Source organism: Mustela nivalis, assembly GCF_964662115.1.
Source record: "Mustela nivalis genome assembly, contig: HAP1_SCAFFOLD_654, whole genome shotgun sequence".
NCBI lineage: Eukaryota > Metazoa > Chordata > Mammalia > Carnivora > Mustelidae > Mustela > Mustela nivalis.
Genome location: NW_028136009.1, coordinates 72,293 through 99,941, shown reverse-complemented (window position 1 = coordinate 99,941; position 27,649 = coordinate 72,293). Strand labels below are relative to the sequence as shown.

The following is a 27,649-nucleotide window of genomic DNA, read 5'->3' as shown; positions in this document are numbered from 1 at the left end:
AAACTTCTTTATCTCTACTCCCCACCCCTGCCCTCAAGATATACATTGGCAATCATCTCCCAAGCATATACCCACTGATACACATCAGAAGAGTCTCTTCCCTGAGTTTTTACCAAATAGTAATAAATGACCTTTCCCTAACAATAGCTAGCCCCCTAGAGGTCCTGGAAACCTTGTTTATAAAATACCTTGGAGGCTTGTGCTATCCCTCAGCTCCTCCCAAATTGAAAGTATATAATCAGCCACTCTTCATGACCCTTTCTCTCTACTCCAAATAAATAAATAAATATTTTTTTAAATAAAATAAAATAAATGACTTTTTTTAAATGAAAGAAGAAAAAGGAAGGAAATATTTGAATATTAATGTACATCTATTTCTCAAGCATAAAATAGTCAAGACACTGGATTAAAACTTACATACAAGAAAAGAAAGAAAATATTCATAACTATAGTTGACACTATGAATCCCAAACTAGGGCATACATATCAAAGACAAAAAAAAAAAAAACACAAAATCATAAGTGTTAGAGAGAAAAAAAAATAATTCATTAATAAAGAAACAAGAATCAGACTGACAGAAATTTTTTAAATAACATCAGATATAAAAAAGAATGAGGTAATAGCTTTATTATCTTGAAAAAAAATAATCACAAATGTAAACATTTAGATCCTTATAAAATGTCATTGGAATAGGAAGGCATAATAAAAAAAAATATTTTCAGGAATACAGACCACAGATAATTTTCCTTAATTTGTGTAGGCAGCACTTAAATACTAATATTATTTTAACAGTTAAAATGTACTCTATGACTTATGGGGTGGGGGAAAAGAGGATGACCAAGTCATCTTGAAATAATTCAGTTTTATGAAAAAAGTAAAAAGATTGAAAAAAAGACTTGAAGAAAAGAGAGATAAAACTTATGCATAATAAAAATAAATAAATAAATAAACAACTGGAGTGCCTGGGTGACTTAGTCGGTTCAAGTGTCTGCCTTCAGCTCAGGTGATGATCCCAGGGTCCTGGTATTGAGCCCTGCATCAGGCTCCCTGCTCAGTGGAGAGTCTGCTTCTCCCTCCCATTGAGAAAAAAATTTTGACTTATTTATTTGAGAGAGATAATCTTTAAATTTTACTTATTTATTTGAGAGAGAGTGAGAAAAGAAAATCATGCACACAGGAGGGGGAATAACAGAGGGTGAGGGAGAAGCACCCCACTGAGCAGGGAACCCCCTGTGGGGCTCTATCCCAGGACTCGGGTATTATGACCTGAGCTATAGGTAGACACTTAACTGACTGAGCCACTCAGATACCCCAATGAATACAATCTTTAAAAATAATAATAATAATAATAATAAATAATATTTCAGATAGTATGATTTTTTTAATGTAAGACTTGGTATAAAAACAGGATGACATACTTGTCTAATAATAGCAAAAGACTTTGGGGGCGCCTGGGTGGCTCAGTGGGTTAAGCCGCTGCCTTCGGCTCAGGTCATGATCTCAGGATCCTGGGATCGAGTCCCGCATGGGGCTCTCCGCTCAGCAGGGAGCCTGCTTCCTCCTCTCTCTCTCTCTGCCTGCCTCTCTGCCTACTTGTAATCTCTCTGTCAAATAAATAAATAAAATCTTTAAAAAAAATAGCAAAAGACTTTGATAAGTTTAGATGCAGTAGTACATAAAAAATTTAACTTCTTTCATTAACTGATAATTTAATTAGATTAAATTAAGAGACATCAAAATTTAGAGAATCTAATAGTCCTGATCTATTAATAAATGTAGCCATCCTGACCCCAAAACAATAGTCTTCAGTAAGTATATAAGCATAAGTTGAACATTTACACAAACAGGCCATTATTTAGGTCAGAAGTATATGCCAATAAATTCCTAGAGTTAAATATCAGGTTATATTTTCCAAGAATGAGGCAATAAAATTAGAAATCAATGACCAAAATATTAAATTCATATAATTGGAAGTTAACTTCATACCTAAAAAGAAATAATACAGCTAATTCAGAAATTTTTAGAATTACAGTACTTTGGTAATATCAACTCTCAAAATGAGTAACGGACAGGTGGGGCTAGGGAGGAAGAGATCCATAGGGAACTTTGTGAACAGGCTCTCAGAATTCCCCAAAATGTGGTGTGGGAAAACCAGAGTAAAGTGATAAATTGGGCCACCCTACCCCAGGGAAGAGCACCCTGATCTAGGCCTGTGGGATGGAGGACCACCCTGCCCTAGGTGTATGGGGTGGGTCATGTGGGGTGGGTGTCTCTATGAAAAACACCTGTAACCAAAAAAGAATAATCAGACCCTAAAAAGGAGGTAAGCCATTGCAGCAGTTATTGATAGAGATGTTAAAAGGATTAAAGTTGCCTGGTTACCTTTTTATAAAAAATAAACCCTGAAGGCACTCATTGTTAACTGTGTGGGGACCCCTCTTAGTTGTGAGAGCTTTTTCTATATATTCACTTGATAAACTTCTGTCACTTACTCACTCTCCATTGCCCACGAGATTCCTTCTTTGACTCCAAGAGACAAGAACCTAGCTCTCCCACATCATTCCCTAGAGTTAAGTATCAGGCTATATTTTCCAATGATAAGGCAATAAAACTAGAATAGAATGACCAAAATATTAAGTCCATGTAACTGGAAGTTAACTTTATACCTAAAAAGAAATAATACAGCTAATTCAGAAATATTTAGAATTACTGTACTATGGTAATATCATTTGTGAAAACAAGTGACAATAATTAAAGGTATGAAGGAAATCTAAAGGTTTAATTGTATTAATTCAAAAGAAAAACAAAACAATACAACAAAAACACCAAAGCATAAAACAACAAATCAAAACAAAAAGAATATAAAGGCAAAACCTAAGAACGACAGCAGTAATAACAAAATCTTATAGAAACAAACAAATTTTTGGAATAGATTAATAAGAAAGATTTGACCAATGAGTACTGGTTAGAAATACTCAGAGATGATGAAGATAAAATAAAATACTAAATGAAATGTATAAAAACTAAATTATAGACCTAAGAGACTGATTAAAAATGCTTCTAGAAAAAGAGTCTAATTTGAAGACAATAAAATTAATAGCACCATAGAGAAAACTGTATTTGTGACATAGGGGATCAATTAGAGATGATAAAGTATTTCCTTAAATATCAAAGATAACAATTAGACTCAGTGGCTCAGTCAGCTAAGCCTCTGCCTTCACCTCAGATCATGATCCCAAGGCCCTGAGACTGAGCTTGACTCCCTGCTTGGTGGGGAACATGCTTCTTTTCCCTCTCCCTCTGCAGCTTCCCCTGCTGGCACTTGTTCTCTCTCTCTCTCTCTCAATAAATAAAATATTAAAAGTTAAAAAAATTAAGAAATAAGCATCAAAGATTAATCCATAAGGTAAAAATATTTATTAAAGTGATTAATTAATTTATATTAAAATTAAATATTTCCTTGCAATTAAGTGCAGTGTGGAGAAAAAGTTAATAGACAACTGACATAGGAATGAACAATACTTAAAATATTTAAAACTGACAAGAAATTATTAGATTTAGACTCCATGATGATCTCTATGTATGTGCATTTAAAACACCTTAAAATACTTTGTATGAATGTGCTACAGGAAATTAAAGAGGGAGGGAGATAAAGGGGGAAAAAATAGCTCAATTTGAAATGACTAGTTGGTTGCCACTGTGTTTTATTTACATTTTCCACCACTTTTTTGGTCAATGAAATTATTTTACATGTATCTATTATTATCTTGTAGGACATGTTACACTAATATCATTATTAATGAAGTTGAGAATAAGAATATGATGCCTCATTTCATCATAATTGTTAAAAATGATCCCTCAGCTGGTAAATGCAGGAAGCCAGAAACGGAAATAATAATTAGCACCAGTTCAAAAGCTTGTCCACCTGGAACCTGTAAGAAAATCCAACTAGATCCTGAAAATAATGAGTGATCTGAGGAAACTGGACAGGGATATAGATTTCCAGATGCTTTTTACTTATAATGGCAATAGCAACTTAGACAAGGTAATAGAAAAAAATCTATTAATTGGCAGTTGGAAAATTATTAAAAAATATAAACCATAAGCCAATGAACTTGGGAAAATTATGAAGAATCTACATAAACATAAAAAGAAACAATATATATTTGCCAAGGAACATTCACATTTAAAAAAATAATTTGAAAGGGGAACAATATGCCGTAATACATATATCAATGTTTTTCATAGAAGTTTAGTATAAAAAATAAACATTTTAAATAATTTATTTGGAAATTGATATCACATATCTGAAAAACTTGGAAGAAGAAATGGATAACCATGACTAAACAAATGTAGCAGAAAAATGATTTACAATAATAGATAAAAGCTATTCAAAAATGCAGTGAATATTGGCCAAAGCTTAGAAAAATCGATAAAATATAAAATGTAAAATGAATTCAGGAATGAAAAATAGAATCCCATTAAATCTAATTTGGAAAGAACTAATAATTTTTTTTTTTGGCCTGAATCTGCTCTGCCTTTCATTAGGTGGGACACTGACCAAGCCCACTCAGCTCCTCTCTCATGCCCAGTAATAGAAAAGTCAGGGACATTAATTACTTCTGGGATGAATTTTAACCACTGTGGATAGGATGCAGAAGCCAGTGGGTTAAACAGATTCTTTCTTGTTTCAGGAAAATAATTCTGAGATGTATTCTGTGCATTAGGATTGATGCTCAGTTGTCCACAATCATAATCCACTCAGTCTGAACTCATATATGTTTCTCCTGGACCACATAGCTCTTCTCATTCTCTCCTCTTCCACGTGATCAAATCCCAAAATAATTATTTAGGTTGTGTATGCAAGTCCTGATTTTGAAGGGAAACTCAGTTACAGAAAGAGATGAGAATAAAGATACAGGAAAAAAAAATGGTGCACTTGGGTGACTCAATTAGATAAGCATCTGACTCTTGATTTCAGCTCAGGTTGTTATCTCAGGGCGATGAGATGAAGCCCCTATAGACTCTGTGCTAGGCAAGGAAGTTGCTTAAGATTCTCTCTTCTTATCCCTTTCCTTCCCCCCCTCACCTCCCATGCTGTCTTTCTCTTAAATAATAAGCACTGCTGAACTATCTTAGATTCTGTACATTCTCTCCAGCCATGAACCTATCACTGTCTCTAACTCTTGAAAACTTCATTAGACAAATTAATGTGGTGAAGGAAGCAATGTGAGAAAGCCTATTAATCTGATGAGCATGGAAGTGAACAAACCCTATAGATACTTTCCCTTTGGTTTCTAGCCTATCAATACCTACAGTGAGTCACATACACTCAAGATTATTGTTTTTATTGTATACTTCATATATTCATTAATTTTTGACTCGTTATCATTTTGTTGAAGTGTTAAACTATGGTAATAAACAAACTTTTAATTAACTTTTCCTCCTATGATACAAATATAACTTGCACTTGAGCTTTAGCTAATTTTATGTTCTAAAATTGCCAAAACAAAATGATCAAGGTTTCTAGATTATTTACTGTATTTTCTACTATATAATATTGTTCTATCTCTTCTGTATAAAGAAAATGAATGCTTGCGGCTCTTGGGTGGCTCAGTGCGTTAAAGCCTCTGCCTTCTGCTCAGGTCATGATCCCAGAGTCCTGGGATAGAGCCCCACATCAGGCTCTCTGCTCAGCAGGGACCCTGCTTCCCTTCCTTTCTCTCTGCCTGCCTCTCTGTCTACTTGTGATCTCTGTCTGTCAAATAAATAAACAAAATCTTTAAAAAAAAAAAAGCAAATGAATGCTTGATAACTAAATGAATGCTTTACTGAACAAATTAAATATGGCAATAGCATTTTATTTTATCATGCTTTACATATTAAACTATAATATTATATCACTAGTCTACAAATAATCTACTCACATAGTGATTTGGAAGCTTTTAGCAAAGGAATTCTTCCTCCTGATTGTAGTATAAAAGCCACAGAAATATACAGAAGACTCCTAGGATAGAAAGTTAAATCCAGTTACCCGTGATGCCTTGAGTAGGACCTGACCTATGTATGCCCTGGGATGCACTAGTAACTGTTACATGTGATAGGATTATATTTAATATATAGAGTCTCATTTACTTCACAAAGGAGATATAAATTTGAGAATAAAATATTTGATGAATCTATAAAGTCTATATCTACTATGAACCAATGTGGTAGAATTAAGATGTTAATTTGAAAAAAAAATTTCATTGAACACATACACATATTCAATTGTTTTTATATATATAAACAGCATTATTTATTTATGTAAATAAATGCATTGTCAGTAAAATCCATTTACTTATCAATCATAAGGGTAATTTTAAGTACTAAGAATAAGAAATATGTGAAAAGATAAGTGTTCAAAAGTGCAGTTTGTGGTAATTAATACAATATGGTAGGCTCATAAAATATATATATTACTTGAACTTAAAAGCTTCTATAATTAAGCGATGACCACTTGAAATTTGTAATTAGTCTTGCTGCAGTTTTTTCCTTGCACTTATTGCCCTTCCCCAGAAGTTCATTAAGAATTTCTGTGAATGTCCTTATGTTTAATCTCATTCATAGATTCCACTGCTGCTCACAAAGCAAAGCCAAAAAGAGAGGTAACTCTATGTGGCACTCCATCCACAAGCAATACATTCATAAATAATTAAAAAGCTCTCTACTTCATTTGTTACCCATTCATCTGATAATTTAAATGAGTAACTGAGGCCATTTTATCAGCACTTTTAATAGAATGCGACTCAGAAACTTCACAGTGTTATTTAAGAAGAAATGCTCATGTGTTAAGGTTTTTTTTTTTTTAAATCAACAAAATAATTTTCAAATATTAAAAGCAAATGTCTCCTTTTCCTCCAAGTTTCCTTGCTATGTCAAACTTATAAATAAATAGATTACAACCGTATTTTGAGTAGTAGATAAAAACAAATGTTTTGAAACTGTCTGAGGGGTGAGTGTCTGGGTTAACTTGTATAAATATCTGAACTCAATGTATTTAGACTTTATTAGATGGTTTTTTTAGACTATTTAAAAATACATGCTCAGATAATGACAACATTATTTTATTCATTTTAATAAATAAATTATTTTATTTAATTATGTTTAGATATTTATTTATTAAATTAATGATTTAATATTTAACAATCTCAATTTGAAATATTTAAAATTCTAAAAAATATTTATTTAATTAAATTGATATATTTAATATAAATATTCAATAAATTATTTAATCGTTATTATAATTATGAAATACATTATGTATTGTGTAATAATTGCATTTTAATAAATAAATAAATGTATTATTTACATTATTTTATTTTACTTTATTTTATTTAGTTGACAAAGAGAGGGAGAACGCAAGCAAAGGGAGTTGCAGGCAGAGGGAGAGGGAGAAGTAGGCTCCCAGCTGAGCAGAAAGTTCAACCTGGGGTTCCATCCCACGACCCTGGGATCACCACCTGAGTCGATGGCAGATGCTTCACTGACTGAGCCATCCAGATGCCCAAGGCTTTGTATTCTTCGCTTCTAAATATTGATGCTGCTTCATCTCTGGAGTTAGTAAATTGATGTTGAGAATTCATATCAAAGAATTGATAGTAGCTCTTAAACAGAAACATGTAATTTAGAGGAAAAAAAGAAAAGAAGGAAGAGAAAGCCCAAAAGTCAAAAGCACATTAATATAAAATTTAATTAGATAAATAAAGCTGATTTTCCTGAAGGGGTCTAATACAAGGGCTGCAAAGAGATGATAGGATTAGGAAAATTGTCCACTCCTGGTCATTTCATAATTTCAAACTATTCCTTATTAATAAATATACTTAGTTCCAGAAACACAACCACATAAGGACATTTCCACCAAGTTTCCTCTAACAGCATTTACAAATTAGACGTTCAAACAATGTAGTTCGTTACATGTTGCATCTGTATCTTAAAGTATAAACACTTTCTGTGACACATTTTCTAACAATCAAAATTAATATATATATATATGTATATATACATATTATATGTATATATAATATGTATATATACATATATATATATATTACCCTAAATGGAAAAAAAAAATATATATATAGAAACCTTATCCCTAAATGAAACCTTTCTTTGTTTATTAGCTTAAATAGGTAAATTAGCAACAACAACAACAACAAACAGCTAATATTATAGAGGTAGGAACAATTTACCTTCTCATTCATTGTTATTTTCTAAAAATTCCTATTTTATTTTTTCTCGTCTGTCATAATAATTTTCTAAATCTCCTGCCTTATTCAATTTTTTTCTTTTAGTGGAAATCTCTATTTCATATTTATTTTCTCTTCCTCCACTCTTTGCTCTAATAATTCAATGTATTATTAGATTTTCTGTTTTTCTCTTTATCCAGATATATCTTTTCTTTCTTTCTTTCTTTTTTAAATAATTTGATTTGCTGGCATTTTACATCAGTACATGCTTTTTTATGGATGTGAGAAATGTCTGTGGAACTACTAGAAGTATAAACTTTTTTACCTTTAAGAAGTTTACATGGCTCAGTTGGTTAAGTGTCTTCCTTCAGATTAGGTCATGATGCCAGGGTACTAGGATCCAGTCCTGCATCAGCTGCCTGCTCAGCAAGGAGTCTGGTTCTTCCTCTCCCTCTGCCCCTCCCTCTCTCTCTCTAATAAATAAATAAAATCATTAAAAAAAAAGACTTACTGAAACCTGAGACTGAATTACTAAATTCAGTCTTAATATAAAACAGCTAAACAACGCAATGATCACAACTGGAAAATTTATTCAGATCATGGTTTAACATTTTTAGTTGACACAGGACCTCTTTCAGTAACAACTTTCCCTAAATATCAATTTCTTTTTAAGGCAAAAAATTTTGACAAGAAATCCAGATCCTTCTCATCATTTTCATATCAATTTAATGTGACATCCTCGGAGTATATAATCAAATATGTAATTATTCTATCTGTTGCCTTGTATATTGCCTGTATCTTTTTCAGACTCAAAGTTCCATTGAGGTAGAGGTTTTTTGTTTTGTTTTTAAAGCAGAGATTTTTAAATTGTTGATATATACAAGATGCTTAATAAGTGTTTACAAAACCTATGTATTTCAGAAGCCTTAAACAGGCTTTAAAATAATGTAGGTGATATTAGTAGTCATATCAAACAATTTGTAGGTTTCAGTCATGTAAATAACTACATTTCTCAGAGACAGAGAAACATACAAATGATCTGGGTCCTACTAGTAGGATAATGCTAGCATGTGTTGTAAATTCTCGTATATGACCTTTTTCTTGCAAGAATTGGTTATGTGGCAGAAAAAAAGGTATCACTATCTTATACTTTGTTATTTAAATCAATTTATGGAAGTTGTTAATTTCTTACACTGCCCCTTTGTTTCAGTGGACCCAATTTCCGTGGTAATGGTGAGAGGAAAGTAGGCAATTTAGGCAGCAGCAAAAATCTCCTACAAGGCACTATAAAATAAGGCTTGTTCTAGATCATGGGTCTGTCCAAAGGGGAATGTTAAGGGGTAGAATGGATGATGGATGCATTGTGGACTTATAACTATAAGATTAATACTGTTATGCCCCAATAATATGTCTATGATTAAAGGAGCGAGACTGATGTAAAGCGAAGGTCAAGCAAAGCTTTATTTCATGCCAAGCATCAAGAATCTAACTGAACGTTCGGGGCCACACCTCTTATGAGAGAAGGCAACCCTTCCCTGTTTCACAGTCTAGCTTTTAAGGGCAAAGGCCATGCAGTCAGGCCTGGCCACGCACAGGTGACCAATGAGATTTTAACACACACAGGAAACTCCACAGTGAGGCTAGGTGACCAATTGACCCTAGTATAGACATTTGACCAATTGACCCTAGTATAGACATTTGACCCAGCCTATTACACCTTGATTAGGATTGGTGCCAAAACGGTTCCCAGAGGGCGGAGGAGTGGGGCATACTCCTTAGTATCTAGGGAGACAATATGCAAACACCGCCCCCCCTCCCGCTGATTGATGTCTCCACCTGGCCTGACCCACTCTTGTATATGGGCTTTGTTACCTGGAGCTGAATTCCAGGACTTGTTTTTAAGTGAATCCCCTGGGGGAAGGGGAGCAAGGACAGTTTAAGGGTTAACCTCAATGAAAGCCTCTTGCTAAAATATAAAAATATAAAATAGGTCCTTACATTACAACAACACAGTAGGGAAAGTCCCAGTGTGGTGATAAAAGAAGTGATGTAACTTGCATTGCACATTTTATTTTTAAAACGTGTAAGTTGTATTTTTCATACTTGTATGAAAAATTGTATCATACTTTATCTTCATCTCTGTCTACTAGGTTAAAACTAGTTAAACAAACTCAACAATTTTTTTGAAATTTATTTATTTATTTATTTAAGAGCAAAAGCCAGAGAGAGAGAGAGAGAGAGAGAGAGAATGAGCAATATGGGGCTCGATCCCAGGACTCTTGAGATCATGAACTGAGCCAAAGGCAGACACTTAACTGACTGAGCAAATGAGACTCCCACAAACTCAACAATTTTATAAAATTTTTATTTGTTGGGGTGCCTGGCTGTATCAGTCAGTAAAATATGTAACTCTTGATCTTGGGGTTATACGTTTGAAATCCACCTTGGGTGTAGAGGTTTTTAAAAATAAAATCTTTAAAATTTTTTTTTTCCTTTTTTTATTTAAGCCACTGTATGGCAGTGTTGATCACTATATTGTACACCTGAAACTAATATTAACCTTATTTTAACTAACTGGAATTTAAATAAAAACTTTAAAAATAAAATAAAAATAATAATCATAAAAATAAAAAAGAGGAAAAATTTGGCAGGCAATTTTATTAATTGCATAATTATTTATTATTATCATAGTCTGTGTGTGTCGGTGGGAAGTGGCTGGTATTACAGTGAGTTCCATATGTGTGTTACACTGAGGTCCATGTCTGTAGTCAGTCTTTTTTTTTTTCATTCAATTTATTTTCAGTGATCCAAAATTCATTGTTTATGCACCACACCCAGTGCTTCATGTAATAAATTCCCTCCTTAATACCCACCACTGGGCTCACCCAACCACCTGCCACCCTCCTCTTCAAAACCCTCAGTTTGTTTCTCAGAGTCCACAGTCTCTCATGGTTTGTCTCTCCCTCCGATTTCCCCCAGCACACTTCTCTCCATCTCCCAGTGTCCTCCACGTTATTCCTTATGTATTGAGCCTTATAAAACTTTTATTTCTTTCCCTATTCTCCTTTGCATATGTTTACCTTAGATGTTAAAATGTTATAAACCTCTCCTGCCTGGTCCATTTTCTCTCTCTTCTCTCATGATTTCTCATGCTCTCCCTGCCAACCCCACATGCCTTACAATATCTGGATATGACTTATTTCTTCCTGAGCTACTTTATTCTACTCTGCCATATGGTTGCCCTTCCCTCTTCTGTACCATAACTTCTATCCCCTGCATTTGTGCTTTAACAATACCTAATTCTTTTCACTACATCTGTATCTTTGAGGTCAATACTCAGTAGTGCAATCGCTGGGTCATAGGCTAGCTCTATTTTACTGGAAAGAAGGGCCATATGCACCCCAGTGTTCATAGCAGCAATGTCCACCATAGCCATTCTGTTGAAAGAGCCAAGATCCTCTTCCACAAAGAAACGGATAAAGAAGATGTGATCTATGGATACAATGGAATATCACTCAGCCATCAGAAAGGATGAATACCCAACTTTTGCATCAACATGGATGGGACTGGAGGAGATTATGTTAAGTGAAATAAGTCAAGCAGAGAAAGTCAATCATCATATGGTTTCACTTTTTTGTGGAACCTAAGGAATAGCATGGAGGACATTAGGAGAAGGAAAGGAAAAATGAAGTGGGGGGATTGGAGGGGGAAATGAAACATGAAAAACTATGGACTCCAGGAAACAAACTGAGGGTTTTAAAGATGAGAAGGATGTGGGGATGGGTGAGCCTGGTGATGGGTATTAAGGAGGGCACATATTGCATGGGGCACTGGGTCTTTTACACAAACAATGAATCATGGAACACTACTTCAAAAACTAATGATATATTGTATGGTAACCAACATAACATAATTTAAAAAAAAAAAAAAGGAGGGGGACAATTCCTAACACTCATTCTTTGCTAGTTTCTTGTTTACCTCCTTTTAAGAGTAAGCTCATTAGTGGTTTTTGTTTGTTTGTTTGTTTTGTCTCAACTAAAAGAAGAAAAATAATACACATTATTTTGAAAACTTTTTGAACAGTGTACAAACGTTAGTCAAGTCCACAATGTCTCATCTCTTCTTCCTCCTAACATGGCTAAGTTGAAAAACCCTTTATCTGGGAAAAGATCATTCTCCTGCCACCTTGTGTAAGATTTTGGCTTTAGCTTAGATTATCCTTTCTTTCCTTTTCTGAAAATAAGTTGAAAATATTAATAGCCTCATTTTCTTCTTCCAAAATATGACTGCTTGTTTACCAAGTGCAAAAGCAACCCATTTTGACCATAGTAAACAGTTTGGACCTACTTTTTTTGGCTCACTGTTTTAGTGAGAAAAGTGGAGTGAAGATGACACACCATTTCCAAATGTATTAATAATTGGTAGACCATACTTCTAAATTGAAGTTTTGTTGCCATTAAACTACGACCAGACTCGCTATAATTACAGAGGTAAATTCTTTATATTTACTATATTTGAAATTACCATATAATACCAAAATAAAATTATGATTATGTGAAGAGTCTGTCATATTAAGAAGATGACTTTGAAATTATTGCTTATCTAAATGAAATTTCCCATTTTATAATCTTGTATAAGCTTCCGTTGTCATTTCCTATTTAAAATCTATTAGAAGGCACTCTTATTTTCCCTTAAGTGGGAAGTCAAATGTGGAACAAATTCATCCCAAAGGAACTGATTCTATATTCCACGAAGACCAGGTGGCTTCCATGTGGCATTTTGCCTCTTGCATATTGTTCGTCTCCTACAACAAATGGGGGTATGCTCTTTAGTAAACTAATTCAACTCAATTAGAGACATTGTCTTCAAGGGATAACATTATAGAGACTAGAATCAGAATCATACTTTTGGGAAATTTGGGCCCAGGTTTTTTGTTTTGTTTTGGTTTAAGATTTTATTTATTTATTTGACAGTCAGAGACCACAAGTAGGCAGAGAGGCAGAGAGAGAGGGGAAAGCAGGCTCCCTGATGAACAGAGAGCCTGATGCAGAGCTCGATCCCAGGACCCTGAGATCATGGCCTAGCCAAAGGCAGAGGCTTAACCCACTGAGCTACCCAGGCGCCCCTGGGCCCAGGTTTTGATGGCTTCTTTCCTCAATCTTATAAAACCTATTTGAACTCTACTGGATGCCAGAACTGCTTAAAAATATTTGGTCCCTTGTAATTTTAACCTTCCAGTATTCAATGCACCTGATCCATGTAATATCTTATACTATTTTTGTCAAATGAAGACTCTCAAAGTGTGTTTCTTGGGAGACACTTTTCAATTGGTTGCTTACATTTCTGCATTTATTATTTGTTCTAGACCATCCTTTGAAGATGGTTGTATTGAATAGACTTGGAAGACAGAAAGGTATCTTTTTTTTTTTAACTTAACCTGTTGTGTTTGCAAATATTATCTGCCTCTTTTTTGATTCTTCTTGTGGGAACTGAGGCTCAGAACTGATATATAACTGCCACCCCTACACACACACACACACACACACACACACACACACACACACACAAACACACACACACACACAAATACTGTTAATATTCTGGCTACCTCTATTGCCGTGAATAATAAGCTATATTATTTCTGAACCATGAGTCTGCGTCTTCTATCAACACCCAAGAAACCACGCAGACTCATACACCAGCTTTCAAATAAGAGAAAATAATCTCAGATGCTTTATATTTTTTGATAGTGTTACCTACTTCTGAACATATGAGTGAACACATATAAAGCTGGAGCCATGACCATTTAGAGCTTCTTCTGTGGAAGAACTATGCATTCACTAGTAAACAAAAGTAGTTTCATCTTTTTTTTTTTTCCTCCTGGACACCATTTCCTCTCTCACACTGTTGCTCAAATTGGATGGAGTCTAAGGTCCTTTGAGGAAATTTTTGTTTAATGACGCAAAATAAAATAGGAAGAGTCTAAGTGCTAAAAATAATTCTAGATAAAAGGTATAAGATCATGCCAGAAAGGATAGTAATTTTATCTAACAACTGCCTGTTCACTCCTTATTTGTTCATTAACTAATCTCCAAATTCCGGACTAAATCCCTTTTGTAAGCCAGAATGTGAGCTAAAACTGGGATTTTAAAAAAGTTTTCATTTGAAATCCAGTTAGTTAACATATATGGTTGTATTATTTTCATGTGTACAATATAACATATAGCACTCAGTGCTCATCATGACAAGTGCTCTAATTAACCCCCATCACTTATTTAATCCATCACTCCTTTAAGATCCCCTCAAGTAACCATCAGTTTGTTCTCTGTAATGAAATGTCTGTTTCTTGCTTTGTTTCTCTTTCTATGTCTTGTTATTTTCCCCTTTGCTTGTTTGTTTTGTTTCTTTTATTCCATATATGAGTAAAGGTATTTGTCTTTCTCTGACTGACTTATTTCACTTTTAGCATTATACTGTCTAGTTCCATCCATGTTATTGCAAATGGCAAGATTTCAGTCTTTTTTATGGCAGAATAATATTCCATTGTATATACATACCACTTATTCTTTATTTATTCATCAATTGAGGGATACTTGGGCTCTTTCCATATCTTAGCTTTACAAATAATGCTGCTATAAACATAGGGGTGCTAGCATCCCTTTGAATAAGTTTTCTTATATTCATTGGGTAAATACACACCAGCAGGATTGTTGGATCACAAAGGACTTCTATTTTTAAATTTTATGGAAATTCCATACTGTTTTCAAATATGGCTGTATCAGTTTGCATCACCACCAACAGTTCTCAATTGTTATTTTTTCTTTTTTTTTAAGATTTTATTCATTTGACAGAGAGAGATCACAAGTAGAGAGAGAGAGGAGGGAGCAGGCTCCATGCCTGGCAGAGAGCCCGATGTGGGACTTGATCCCAGGACCCTGAGATCATGACCTGAGCTGAAGGCAGAGGCTTAACCCACTGAGCCTCCCAGGCAGCCCCCACAAGTGTTACTTTTTCACATCCTCTCCAACACCTTTTGTTTCTTGTAGTGTTGATTTTAGCCATTCTGACAGGTGTGAGGTGGTATGTCTTTCTAGTTTTGCTTTGCAATTTCCTAATGATACATGATGATGGACATCTTTTCATGTTATCTACTGAACATTTGAATGTGTTCTTTGGGGAAACAATTATTCATGTCTTCTATCCATGTTTTTATTGGATTATTTGTTTTTGGATGTTGACTAAAAACTGGATATTAAGTAACACACAAGACAGGTTTCCTTGAGCTTAAAAGTTATTTGCATGAGTATGATTAACAGGAAAAATATGCATATGTGTATGTACAAGTGTGTTTATGTATACATCTATCTATCTATCCTCTATCCCCTGTCTTCTAATTGTGGTAAATCCCGTAAGGTGGGGAATGGGATATTCTGAAGAAATATGCTGCTGGATATGTTGGGTAAGCAAATTTAATTGCACTCAGATGCATTGGATATAAGTGAATCACTCAAATGAGTTATTTAATATTATATAGAAACAAAATTTTATGTAGTTGAAAATAATAGGTAGTTAAAATAATTTCTGTTGTTTGTTGTTTTTGTGTCTTTTTTGTTTATATATACTATGGTGTGAATGTTTATGTCTCCCAAAATCATATTATGAAATCTAACTCTGGAAGTGGTAGTATTAAAACATAGGGGCCTTTGGGAGGTGATTAGGTCATAAGTGGGATTACAGTCCTTTTAAAGGAGACCCCAGAGAGTTCTCTTGATTCATTCATCATGTACGTTTACAGTGAGAAGATAGCCATCTATGAGGAAGTGGGCTCTCCCTGGATCTGCCCATTCCTTAATCTTGAACTTCTCAGTTCTAGAACTGTGAGAAATAAATTCCTGTTCTTTATAAGCTATTCAGTCTATATCATGTCCGTTCTAGCAGCCTGCATGCAGAAGGACACTATGACCTAAAACGAGAGCAATAAATATAAAGTTTCAGTAAAGTCAGTTGGTACAATGTTTTTTTACTTAGAGAAGACATGCTGCTTCATGTTAAACCTTGATATTGTATATGTTTCTTGAAGGGCCACTTCTTACTCCTTTGTGTGTTTTCCACAAAGTCCAGGATGATGCCTTACATAAAGGTAATAATTTATAAATACTGTTGGAAATATATACTTCTCTAAAATCTTATTTTGCCTACAGATTACTTGGATCCACTTTGCCTTGTGTAGAATATTTGAAATATATTAAGAACAGAATGTCTCTCTAAATAACATTTAGAATCATCATTAGTTTATGACTCCTGACTCATTTGTTTATGCAGTGATACTTACTGCAAGAACACTGAAGTTTGTAATATAATTTTTGAATTAATCACCAAGCTAGTTTATTTTAACCTATGAAAAAATAATTTCTCATGTTGGTTTAATTCTGCTCTTATGTTATGGTCATGACATTTTCATTAAAATAAAGTAGAAAATAGAAGTAAATAATAAATGAGAAATAAAAAATAATAAATAAAAAAATAAAAGTAAAACTCTTGTGAAATGTTAAACTTTTCTTACTTATTTTGTTTTGCTTTTCCTCTACCATACTGGCAAAGCTGTATTTTGCAGATAGATACAATTTTCTAGTTGCTAGGTTTGTTACTTTTGCTAAAATTTTCAAAATATAAGAAGTTGAATAGTCATGGATTGTTTATTAAACTCCTTACCTACACATATAAAAATAAAACAATGATGGTGACCTGGGTATTTCTAAAATTGTATTCTGTTTTTGCATATTATGTTTTACAATGTAATTAATAAAGATTCTGCATATATTAACACCCATCCCTTCTATCTCATCTGTATGTCCATTACAGAGCATGTATGATTTCTATTCATTGCTATGTTGTGGTGAAGAGATTGTCTGAATTAGTCCTATAGTTATGCAGGTAGATCTTAAGCTATGGTGCTCTTGTTTATTTGCTTGTTCCTGATCAGTATGTCTGAAAGATGGTAACTATTGCATCAGGTATGACGATTAAAAAATATTATTGGTGCCTGATACACTGTGATGAAATAGGTAAGTCGATTCATAATTTGTTAATTAAATTAGAAAAAAATTCCTTTGGATTTGTCCAATTTTAAGAGTTTTTTTTTTTTAACGAATTCCTTGGGATGTCTTTTGTGTAATATATATCACATGCCTCAACCTTTAAATTTGAATGTAGAAAAGAGTTATCAGAATGAGCCTAGAAAATATTGTTATGAAATATTTGTGTTCCGTTATATTATGTTAACTTAGGACATAATGGTAGTTATTTATATTAGCATTTCCTACTTTCCACATGCCCTTACAGATGAGATATCATGTTTTTCCTACTCTTTTTATCGTGGTTGTTATATTCTTCATGATCAATAACAATCAATGAAAATTCATAACATTAATTTTCTTTGGGAAAGTGATATTTTAGCAAGAATCCATGACCAAAAATTTTAGCTGTTGTTCTTCCAGGAGATGAGACTGTCAATGTTCCCGAAATTTCAAGAAATAGAACTTATTAATTGTGTTGGTTGATGTTTATTGTCTCTGAACTTAGACGTGCATAATTCAATTTAAAATTTATTTTGGGGGCGCCTGGGTGGCTCAGTGGATTAAAGCCTCTGCCTTTGGCTCAGGTCATGATCCCAGGGTTCTGGGATTGAGCCCCGCATTGGGCTCTCTGCCTAGCAGGGAGCCTGCTTCCTCTTCCCTCTCTCTCTGCCTGCCTCTCTGCCTACTTGTGATCTCTATCTGTCAAATAAAATAAATAAAATCTTAAAAAAATGGAGTGGACCTTAGAGGGGTGCTTATCTGAAATTGAGGAACATTATAAAAAAAATAAAAAATAAAATTTATTTTGAATTGAAAACAAGATCTTACTGAAGTTTAGGCATCCCACTTTATATCAGGCCTCCAGTACATTCTAATTTATTTATAGAAAATATCATAAATATGAATGTCACTTTTCCTATTGCATTTATACTGAAACTGCAATGACTCAAAGATGTCAGATCTGAAAAGCACTACCTTTCTATAATTTCTGTTTCCTAGAAGGAATGGATATGCCATTTTACCACAATTATCCAACAGTATTCAAAACCACCATGAATTTTAAAACATAGTTATTACACCCTAAAAATCAAGTATGAAAATGTATAAACAACCAAATCTCTATCTGTAAATGAAATACTCCCACACAGATGGGTTTTAAAACTTTCTAAATTAAGGAATTTGATAGCACAGACTCAGGGTAGTAGTTTCAGTGCCTACAGTATACTTTGAGGGAGAGAGTAATGTAGCCTCTGAGTCACTTTCTGCCTAGAGATGACCTAATAGTGGTTCTGGCATTGTTTGTTTGTTTTTGAAAATATGTTCCTGGGCGTCATTCAGAAAATGCAGAGTTTGGCAATCTATATAAATTAAGGATGATCTTTTTGAATGTTTGTCTTTCACTACATCAAATTAACATAATTGGACAGAAATTCCACTAAATTAAGCATTGTTAGGAAACGTGTAAATTGGAGCTGCTCAAATTAGTTGCTCTTTGAACTATGTGTTGTTGGTTCAGGATTAGATAAGGAGTTTGAAGGAAAACCTAAATCATTGCTTCCTTTTTTGAGAGAGTCTTAGCATATTTTCTTAAAATTAGCTGAAATAAACAATGTGTTTAGTCGTAAAGTGATTTGCATTTTTTCACAAACTCCCTATCTCCTTGAGAATTATAACAAATATTTCATGAAAAATCATTGATCTTTACTTTGTTACACTGCTGTAAAGTACATTCAGAGTTGCCAGTTAAAAGTGTTAGTGTTGAGATGAAATGTCATGCATTTTTCTTCACTTCCATGCAAATGAACACAGTAATTTATTAAGACACAATGAAGAAAAAAAAATTGACAATGAGTTGCAGATTTGAAAAATCACTTGACATTCAATCCAAATTGTGAGTTTGATCGGTTACCGAACACATTATGATGCACCCCCGGTAATTTTACAGAGATTATTTTTTTCTTACCAATTCTTGATTATTCTGTCTTGCAATGCAGAGAAAGCTAAGTAACTTAAAATAAACTTCTGTTAATTTTGATTGTTATAAACTTAAAATTGATTAATTTCCATATACAGAGTTAAAATGTTCACAATTTACATTAAATATATATTCTGTGTATACCTTGGAAAAATTATACTGAAAATTGAAATTAAAATGATGTTGTATATAGCTGCAAGAAGCCGCCTGTCCCATTTCATCTTACTATATAAGTTGTGTCAGGTAATTTATAAAATCCCTAGTGCATAACAAGTCAATTTTTTTTGGAATGGGTAGTAATGTTTCTTCTTATTTCTAAATAAGAGTTGGTCAATGAGTGCATCTGCAACTGTATTTTTCCTAAGTGGCTTCATGGTCTTGAACTGCAAAAGCTCAGAACATTAACCATCAAAATAATATATTTTGACATAATTAGACATCAAGGAAATGCAATTAATGACACTGAGATATCACTACACACTTAACAGAATGGCTAAAATAAAATATAATGACAAGACCAAAAAAAAAAAAACATACCATTTGATGATACACAATGGCAAGTTGTACCATCACTTAACCATCTCAGACTAGTGTAGTGTTAAATTTGTTTTTCTAAGCAATGTTTTGGGTCACTTACCACTTTTCAAGGATATAAAGTGCTACCATTTTACTTAAAACTGTGAAATTTGGTCAGATTTAAATTTCAATTTATGTTAAAACATTCTGTAAACTGTGTTAAACCTTGACATTTGTTCCCTCTGTTCAGTGAATAACACTATATCATATTCTGAAAAATACGCTTATTTTCATTTTGAAAAATATCCCTTTTTCCTCTTATGGTAATTATTAATATGAATTAATAGTAGAATGTGATATGGTTCTATATGACCATAAATACTTTATTGTATATTATCAAATTTAATAATGAATATAATGTACTTCTTTGGACAATTTTTAAAGACCAGTCTACTCTTAAAACAAAAAAATGGAGACGCACTTCTTTAGTTCACACAAATTTCATTTTATTATATATAACCTCAGATAAATTTCAACAAATCATAATTTATTAAAACTATGTCTACTTAAAAATCTCATAGAAGAGTAAAACCATCAAAAATAAAAATACACACACACAACACACACACATCACCCATGTATTGGCAAATCACAATTGCTGTAACAATACATTAGGCATTCCACATTTAAGGGCTATCAAAATTTCCATCAGTGACAAAAAGATTTGTATCCAAATGGACTGATTTTCCAGAATCCAAGAAAAAGTCTCCTAGGGTTTATTTAAAGATAAATATTTGAACAAATACTTCTTAAATTTAGGAAATTCAGAACATACGATTAAAGAATATTTGCAGTGCAGACTATATTCAATCCTTCCTTCAAAATGTGCCTTTGAGTACATAATTCTGTTTTCTCTCTCTAAATTGAGCTGTCCTCCAAGGAAGTGTTCTAAAATGTGTGTCTCTGTGTGATAAATGTTCTAAGACCTAACATGCTTCATTGTATTTTTACTGTGCTCTCAAATTTAATCAATAATTTGGCTTGATGTATAATATCTAGCTTCAAATATCTTTGCCATCTATACAAACACCCAGCTGTCTCCTATATATGCTATTACTATTGAGAATTCTGCTGTCCGTATTATTCTTGTACATTTTAGGTGATCTGTTCTTCTCTTGGGCATCATTTGTGCTCTTCTCTGTTTTTGATATTCTTAAAACTCACCATAAAGTATATGAGTGGTTTTGTGTGTGTGTGGTTTTTGTTTTGTTTTGTTTCTGATTTCTCATGTTTGGCATCATTTTAAGTCTGGTATCTTTTTCTTTAATTCTCCAAAATTTATCTCAGTACTTATTTAAATATTTACTTTATTTTTTTTTCTCTTCTGCTGCATTTGGGCAGAAGTCATTAATTTGTTTGTTTCTTTGTTTTTCCCAACTCATTTATTCATTTTACAGCTATATTCATCTTAGTCTCCATTTATCGTATTCTTTATTTCAACAATTTTCACTTAATTTATATTCACAGTATAGTATCTTTTCTTTGTATATGTATATCATTATTTTTCATATACTTTTAAGCTATTTTTAAAAATAATTTATTTATTTATTTGACAGTGAGAGATCACAAGTAGGCAGAGAGGCAGGCAGAGAGAGAGGAAGGGAAGCAGGCTACCTGCTGAGCAGAAAGCCCGATGTGGGGCTTGATCCCAGGACCCTGAGATCATGACCTGAACCGAAGGCAGCAGCTTAACCCACTGAGCCACCCAGGCGCCCTTTTAAGCTATTTTTTAAAAGTACAGTCATTCTTTTTTTTTTTTTTTAAGATTTTCTTTCTTTATTTATTTGCCAGAGAGAGATAACAAGTGGACGGAGGGCAGGCAGAGAGAGGGGGGTGGGGGAGCTGACTCCCTGCTGAGCAGAGAGCCTGATGCAGGACTTGATCCCAGGACCCTGAGATCATGACCTGAGCTGAAGGCAGTGGCTTAATCCACTGCGCCACCTAGGCGCCCCTAAGCTATTTTTTAAATTTCTGTTCCAATAACACTTGGATTGCCATATAAAGTTAACCACATCATCTTTTTTAGGTAAGTGATTGTACTTTTTATGTGCATAGTTATTTTGGTCCATGAGTTCAGCTCCTCTTAGGATCATCAAATCTCTGTAAAGTCTGGGTATGCTAGGATTTCCTAGCAACAATAAAATACATTGGAACCTGGTAGCTTAATTATGATAATGTTTTCTTTCACAATCATTCACAATAGTATTACATTCTGAATAGCTTCCTTCTATTTGGCAGCTAAAGTGTTTGGAAAAACTTGAATTGTGATATCACTGTGATAATGTGAATTAGTCAGGGTTTTTCAGAGAATTGGGAAGAGAAAAAAAAGAAGATATTCTCCAGGGCCAACTCTAGAAGTGACTATTAAAACATCTGTCCAAATTCAATTGAACAAAACTCAGAAATGCCATCTCCAGTGAAATACAAAGAAGATTATATATAGTTCTGGGCACACACATCTCATTTGACCCAATGATGTACATTAATGAAAGACTGAAGGCCAATCACCACTCCATGGGAGAATTTAAAAATAAATTTACTAATGAGGCCAAGAATTCAGAATCACAAATACTTCAGAACTAATAATAACTGCCTTCACTTGATGTTATTCTATAAGATAAATCCTATGATCAAGTTTCAATTTTAAATTCTTACAATTTTAAATTCTTAAATCCTTATGAAGAAGCATCATTTGGAGGGAGCAGTTTTCATAATTTATCATCCATCAGCCTTTTTTTTAAGATTTTATTTATTTATTGGACACAGAGAGAGAGAGAGATCACAAGTAAGCAGAGAGGCAGGCAAGCAGGGAGGGAAGCAGGCTTCCTTTTGAGCAGAGCCCGATGTGGGGCTGCATCCCAGGACCCAGAGACCATGCCTTGAGATGAAGGCAGAGGCTTAACCTACCACCCACGTGATGAGAGAGCCACTCAGGTGCCCTCATCCATCAGTCTTAATTGATTGGAGGAAAATGTGTGGAGGAATAATGCCTTAGGGAGCTAACCTCTCTAAAGAATTTTTAAGTCTTTACCCCTTCAAGGTTTTTGTACAGTTCTGATAGCCTCTAAACATCCAGCTGATTTCTACAGTGACAGGCCTGTTAAAACCTGTCTTCAAACCAGGAATAGAGCTTGAAACATACCAGTCAAGAGCAACTTTGAGTCTTTTAAGGAATTTATCATCATTTCTTTGTTTTTGGTTAATTATCTGAAATAGTTCCATATTACACTTGCATAATTTCTCCAGAGCTGACTTTGAAGGAGGCATTCAGTTCCAGCTAGTTCCATATTTTGGCAAGAACTATAATTCTATATAAAAAAAACATATCTTAGGGCGCCTAGGTGGCTCAGTGGGTTAAAATCTCTGCCTTCGGCTCAGGTCATGATTCCAGGTTCCTGGGATTGAGTCCCACAGTGGGCTCTCTTCTCAGCAGGGAGCCTGCTTCCATTCCTCTCTCTCTGGCTGCCTCTCTGCCTTCCTGTGATCTCTGTCAAGTTAATAAATAAAATTTTTTAAAAAACATATTTTATACCAGTTATTCATGTTTATTAACTAAGATATCACAATACAAATAATACAAACAGTTGCTCTTTATTAATACCTTCAACCAAGATCAAAAAATATGTCATATTTTCTCCAAAAATTTTATATCATCTGATAGGTCAGATATATATAAAATTACATTTAAAGTTTTAAAATTATCAGCAAATATTTTCATTTAAATGCAAATTTGAAAAAAATTTACTTTTCCAAACATGACTTTTTATCCTATTTTTTTTTAATTTTGTCGACAACTGATAAAATGTTTAGCGAGACTATAAATGTTAGATAGAAAAAAATGATTAATACATGTAGGTTCAAATTATTATGTTCCATTAAAAATGATTTAGTCTTTGATGAACATCTGTTTGGTAATATGTTGTATCCAGATATAGTAAATTAATGATATATATAAAATTACAGGAAATGACCTTTCGTTCCATTATGAGTAGAGCTTTTATATGCTCTTTGTCACAACCTGTCATCTTGTCATTATGTAGCATTATGTAGCATTTAAAAAATGTATACTCTTCCCTTCGAAGTCTTTTAGAAATCTAACATATGACTTTCTATGGTTTGTGTCTCCATATTCCTTCATTGCCAGTTTGAACAAATCCACATGCTTTGATTCAAAGGTAATAAATACCTATTATTTGGAATAATGATGCTTATTTTTGTTCTCTCACCCTTCGCAGGTGGTTTCATTTTAGCACAGTTCAGAGTTATAACTTCATGCTTATTAAAAACATTTATTATGATCTACATAGATGAATGAAACTTTTATTTTATTAAATTATTTGACAAAAAATCTATTATTTTTAAAAATGTATTTCCTTTGAAGGGTTATTTTAGAGCATTCAGAGAGGATCTAGGAGTGTGGTATTATGCAATTTTTAAGTAGGTATGAAATGGTTATTTATATGATTGTTTCTTTACGGCTTATGTATATTGTCCATTATATGCTATAAAATATTTTGAAAGTAAATTTAAAGTATGTTTTACATAGTTTATTTTTTGGAAAAAATATTGAAATGACTTAGGAAATTCAGTATACACTCAACATTAATTTATTTTGAAATTTACCAGTTGTCTACTGAATCTATTATATGGCAGATATTACTTCAGACTACACTGGTAAATGAAATACTTGGCTTTGTAGAACTTTTATTTTAATGGGTGAGACAATTAAAAGCTATAAACCTTAATAAAAATTGCATAGTGCATTCAAAAATGATGAGTACAATGGGGAAAAAGAAGAATTAGATCAGGGTGAGAAAAATCAAGGTTGCTAGGCAGGGGATGGGGAGCTAAAAGTTTTAATAGGAAGATCAGGGTAGTTACAATGAAGCTAACAATTGAACAAAGGTATGGAAAGGTGATGAATTTGCCCAGAACTATCAGCAATAAGGTCACTCCAGACAAAGGAATTGGCTATCTTGAAGGCCATAAGTTTGGACCATGCCTGGCATATCTGAGGAATAGCAAGGAGGCCACTGTGAGTGACTGAAGAGTAGCAGGGAAAGAGGTCACCGAGGTTAAATGAGTGGCTAGATCATGTGAAAGCTTAGAAGTCATTGTAAAACTCTGGCTTTTATATTTGGAAACTTACTGTGTGATAGAATTTCTGCTAATAACTGATAGTTCAAATGTCCATAAAATTTCAAGGGTTCTTATTCTAGAAAGACAGAATAAAGAAAAAGAGTTCATATTTTCACATGGTGTAACAAATGCTCGGAGATCCAAGTGTAGGAAGCTATGGGAGCACAGATGAAGGCACTAAAATCACACCAAAATATTTGATGACTGTGACTATATATACATTTGTATTTTCTATATTTTTTATAGTCATGGAATCACACAGTATATACTATTCATTGCCTGGCTTTTCTTTTCTCAGCATCATTACTTTGAGAATCTCCAATTGTAAATAGTTCATTTTGATGTTGAATAGTAATCTCTTTAATGAATAGATCATAATTTGTCTTTTCTCTATTGATGGACATTGATGAACATTTCCACTGTTTTCAATTCTTAAAAATAAAGCTGCTATGAAATTCATATACAAGTCCTTGTATGAACATAGGGTATGTTTCTCTTGGTTAAATGCCTAGAAGTAAAATGGCTATTTGTGTAACTGCAACATATTTTGCATTTAAAAAAATTTTCAAACTATTTTCCAAAGTGGTGGTATCATGATATATGCCAACAACAGTTTAGATTTTTTGTTGCTTCCCAATCTAGCTCAGACGCAGTACAATTAGCCTTTATAATTTTAGCCATTCTAATAGATATGTAAGCATGTCTCATTATGATTTTAATTTGTATTTCTTTAATGTCTAAATGTTGAGAAATTTGTCATGTGCTTATAAGCCATCCATATCCTTTTGGTGACATGTCTCTTCAATAATTTTCTTCACATGTAAAATTGGATACTCTGTTTGGTTATTAGTAAGGTTTTTTATTTTTATTCATTTTTTAATAATCAGAGTAGATGTCCATTATCAGATATATAATTTGCAAATCCCTTCTCCATCTTAACGGTTTCTCAATGGAGCTTTGATAGCTGTGTTTTTCAAGAAATATGCTACTTCTTTCCTGGTACACGGAGGTATGACTAGAACATTATCAATGTTGACCTTTGCAAAGAAAATCATGGCTTAAGATATATGTAGTCTGCGGTTGTTGGAAGTGTTCTGTAATATCAAGCATATCTAGTTAGTTGATAATTTTGTTCAAGTCTTACATAACTTACCAATTTGATGACCATTTGTCTATATAATCTTAAAATAAGGGTGTTGAAATTTTTTTCCGTTTCTCTTCTAAGGTGGAAGTTATGACTTTTCTTCTTAGTATTTCCCTATATATCCCCAAATCTGTTATTAAGTATTAAAAGTCAAGAATTATTATACTCCCTGATGAATTCATCCTTTGACTCTTCTGTAATTTTGACTTGATCTTTATGTTTGATAATGAAATTTGCTTAAAATCACTTTTCATTATCTTGATATAACCACCAAAGTTATAGTGTGATTAGTGTTAATACAGCATATTTTTTCTTTTACTTTTTAAGCACTTCTATATTTAATCTTGACAAAGAAACAAAACAGCTTTTTAACTCTGGAAGCATCATTCTAAATTATCTTTTTTTTTTAAAATGAAGCAGTAGCAATTTTTGTTAAGGGACCTAAACTGAAAGTAGGTTTAGAAATTTATTTATTCATTTATTTATTTAGTAAAAGATTTTATTTTGTTTATGGACAGCAAGAGAGAGATAGAGAGAGAGAGAGAGAGAGAAGAAGCACACAAGCAGGGGGAATCACGTGCAAAGGGAGAGGAAGAAGCAAGCTCCTTGGGGTGCAAGTAGTCCCATGCAGGGCTGGATCCCTGTACACTGGAATCATGACCTCAGCCAAAGGCAAACATCTGCTTAAACAACTGAGTCATCCAGGCACCCATAGAAAATTTAAAAAAAAAAAAGACCTTTTAAAAACATTTTGTTTCTTTCTTGTATTTGTTTTAATATTTTATTTATTTGACAGACAGAGAGACAGGAAGAGGAACTACAGCAGGGCAGAGGGAAAAGGAGAAGCAGGTTTCCCACTGAGCAGAGAGCCTGATGTGGGGCTCCATCCCAGGACCCTGGTATCATGACCTGAAAAGAAGGGACACTTAATGGAGGAAGCCACCCAGACACCTCTTTTCTTTGTTTTTAATATATGGCAACTGATGCTTCCCAGCCACGAGGAGCATATTACCCATTGATTAAATCTTTGATAACAACCTATTTTAAAAGGTGTGTAAATATATACTTACTCAGATTTATACACTTTGTGTTTTCTTCATAGTTTGGGGCTGGACCCCATGGTCACAACACTGCTTCCAGTCTTTGCCTTCCCATCGTTTGATACCAGGTATTTGGTCAGCAAAGCAAATTAGTATCAATATTAATAAGCCCTTGGCACCATATCTCTGGAGCAGGGGTTGCTCTTAGCCAAGGCCCAGAGCAGTTGACCTTCCCTCGCTAGTGCTATAGCCCCAAGGAGTAGGTCCCTGCCACCAGAACTCAGTCTTACATGTTATGCTAAGCAGACAAAACCAAAACAGGAAAGCTCCGACAGCTTTCACTGGCATGCCTCATCTCCAACTCCCTCAACGTCCAGGCAGTACCAGATGACAGGGAGGGGTCTTGGTCCAACATATGGGAGGGAAGGAAGTAGCCACAAGCAAGTACCTGCCTCTCTGTTCCTTTCTTT

The 27,649-nt window shown here is 33.7% G+C and overlaps 1 long non-coding RNA gene across 1 annotated transcript in view; it reads left to right on the top strand.

Moving 5' to 3' along the window:
• LOC309857358 overlaps nucleotides 1-26,844 on the top strand; it is a 59,260-nt gene extending 32,416 nt beyond the window's left edge. The window contains exons 3-4 of the long non-coding RNA XR_014307654.1: nucleotides 16,309-16,368; nucleotides 26,658-26,844. This is a non-coding gene — a long non-coding RNA (uncharacterized lncRNA). The remainder of the gene's footprint in view (nucleotides 1-16,308; nucleotides 16,369-26,657) is intronic.
• Nucleotides 26,845-27,649: the final 805 nt, after the last annotated feature.